We start from the raw sequence: 3,483 nt of genomic DNA on the forward strand, positions 1-3,483 counted from the left end.
TGTTTGATACAAACGTCCTGAATAACAGAGTTGCACAGATCACCTTTTAATATTATTAATAATATATGTGAAGAGACTGTCTGATCAAGTTAATGTTAATTATTCCTCGAAATAATTATTAACAATGATTGTAGGAAACAGATATATTAATACATGCAACATTTATTTCTGTTAAACTGTTTCAACTTTGCTTAAATTCAACTTAATTGAAGTACTTTTGGTGACATTTATCACTACATGCCTCCATCAGTCTGTTCTTTTTCAAAAGTAGATAAAAAATAACCAAATAACCACTTATAAGCACTTTGTCACAAGATGATAAAGCTCAACCAAAAATAACACATGCATATGACTGGGGTGTAATGTTTCTAAGTGTCTTCTTCATTTTTTGGGTCTCATACTGTCAGCTGCCAGAGTTCTCAGACCTAAAATCCATAAAGTCTCTCCTCATGTCCTCCTTCATTCACTGTGAACCCAAGAGCAAGACAGGCTTCATCTTACTTTCTTTTCAACTTGGTGACATTTATCACTACATTCCTCCATCAGTCTGTACTTTAAAATAAATTCAATTAAAATCACTTTGTCACAAAGATGATAAAGCTCAACCAAAAAGAACACATGCACGTGACTGGGGTGTAATGTTTCTCAGTGTCTTCTTAATTAGTTTGGTCTCATAGAGTTTTCAGACATAAAATACACACTTGTCTCTCCTCATGTCCTACCACATTGACTGTGAACCCAAGAGCAAGACAGGTTTCATCGTACTTTCTGTTCAACTTGGTTTTTGAACACTGTCTGTTTGTCCCTGACCGGCTGCTTCACGTGAACGATGCTCTCTCCACTGTGTGTGTCTCTGAGTGAGTGGGTGGGGGCGGGGCGGAGCCCCGGGGCCTGAGTGTGTGCGCGACGTGCACGTCACTGCACAGGAGCCGCTGCAGAGGGGCTGAAGCCGCGGGCTGCTGACCACTGGCTACGGCGAAAGAGCGATTTGTTTACTGCTCCGCCGTTAAAGAGATGCAGACGTCAAAACATTATTAGTCTATTCCATCTCTATTCTCCAGCTCTATTCCCATCCAGAGAGTTTTTTCTCTCCACTGTCGCCAAGTCTTTGTTCATTGTGGGACTGCTTCTCTAATAGTGTAAGGTCTCAACCTTACTATGTGAAGTGGATTGAGATCATGTATGTTGTGATATGGCGATGGTGATAGGCAGATTTATCTTGTGACCTCTGGAGGGACCTGATGCCTTGATAGGGAAACGATGGAGTAAATCTCAACCCGGATTAAAATGGGCTCCACCTTATACCAGCTCCAAATTATACTGTTAACTTCTCCATGGATCTCCTTACCTCCTGACCAAACTTGAAAGGGGCCTGGTTAATAGGACGCACAGAACAACTCACTCTTCGTTTCCTCCCTTTTTATTTTCAATCCACTTAAGCGCACAATGGAGGTTTGATGTTGATTGAAGAATGTTCACAGTTTTGTTTTCCAGGATTGATCTGACACAAATATGGAATTTCACAATATATAATAACATAATATGCATTTAACTGTACATAAGTACATACAAAATACAAAAACTCAATACTCTTCTAAGCAATAATAGTTACATCACTCGTAATCAAGGTGAGTCAATTTGTAACCATTTTTATTAACTTATATTACTACCATAACAAATTTCCAATATCACAATCGGATTAAATCTGTGTGTTCTTTTCCCACACCAACAGTGTCTTTGGTTAGGCCACGAGGTGAACGCCATCTTCTCTTTGTCTTTCTGCTGAGACGCCAAGTGTCCACACAGGTTTTCACTTTTCTTAATGAGCCGGTGAATTGTCTGTTCTTTTTCTAATAACTCCGCTGGGAAAGGCAACCGAAAGTGAAACTTAAATTCCAGCTGGTTCATTTGCACTACGTTATTCTGGTTTAAAGAGGATGTTTGATTATCATTTCTGCCTGTTTTATCTCAACATCGACACTGATGATAACAATCATATTAAGTCAGATATAAAAATAATCTGCCTACAGGTACCTGGCTATAAATTAATAAATCCTGATGACACTGGTGGCCAACTATGGTCGGCATCCTTAAGCTCAGACTAATGCGAGGTGAGTAGGTGCGAGTGAGCTTCCTCTGCATTGGTCAAAACAGTGAGTTGACAAATACAAGCTAGGTAGCTAGTGCTGTAGAGTCTACAGTGCTGTAGAGTCTACAGTGCTGTAGAGTCTACAGTGCTGTAGAGTCTACAGCACTAGCTACCTAGTCTACCTAGTCATAGTCTACTACAGTGTAGACTATGATGTGAATTGATCTATAGTTACATGATGTATAGAGTATATTTAAGTCAGACAACTTAAGTTACAAATGTTTATTACTGCGTCAGAACATAATTAGTGTTTGGCGTCTAGGCTCCGACTTCATCACTTCATCAGATATGATTAAATAGATATAATGGGAGTGATGAGCATATATTTATAACCCCCCTCTGTGATCCTAGAGGTGGATGCTAGGGTGGTGGAGGGGCCGAATCCACCAGCACCAGTACTGACACAGCAGCAGGGGCAAGCAAAGGGAGTGAAGGGAAAGATTTGCAGCTAGAATAGCCCGTCCAATTGGAAGGGTGTGTATGATACAGGGTTGTGGAGAATGTGGAGTATCACATGGTTGGATGGCAAACCAGAGATTGTGATGGTGGATCTTGATCATGGACAGTGATGATGGATAGTGTTCATGGTGGTGGAAGATGGTCTTGGATAGTGGTGATGGATCGGGACCTTGGTGGTGGATGATCATGATCATGGTGGTGGATGATGGTCGTGGATAGCGGTGATGGATGGTGACCATTGTAGTGGATCATGGACTATAATTATAAGACTGCTTGATAAACAATATGCCTACTCACATGTTCTACAACTGGCAATGACTCCTCCATTTCAATTGTCATTGCTGTCCAGTTCATCTCTATCAGACATTTTCAAATGTATGAATAATTTAAACATTAACACACCTTTCCATTAGGCTAAAAACAGTTTCCTCTAATCAATGTTGTAAATATAGTTAATTTGTTTTACTTACATTAAGACAAATTCAAGACAGCTGATATTTTCCCTCTTGTTTAACCAATGAAATGCTGTCTTTTGTCTCTTCTTAAACCTTTTATATTTGAATGTTGAGGTTCAGAGTTTCAGACAGGTGTCACAGTCACATGTGAAGCACAGATTTTTATATTTTGGATGTTTTAACATTTTCCTTAGCAATAAGGAGTCTTGCAACTAAACAGTATGTGTGCATTCTGTTCACCAATTCAGAATCCTGCATGTAAAAACACAGCATCATGCCGGTGCATGCACCGCCACTGAGTGGCAGGCAGCAAGTACTGCAGGTCATTTAACACCAAACCCCTCTTGCCCATTGCTCGTCCCCAGTTGCCCCCCGTACAGCACAGAGCTCAACGTCACAAAACAAGTAGTTAAATCCGTA

The sequence above is a fragment of the Limanda limanda genome, chromosome 4 (assembly GCF_963576545.1).
Source record: "Limanda limanda chromosome 4, fLimLim1.1, whole genome shotgun sequence".
Taxonomy (NCBI): Eukaryota; Metazoa; Chordata; class Actinopteri; order Pleuronectiformes; family Pleuronectidae; genus Limanda; species Limanda limanda.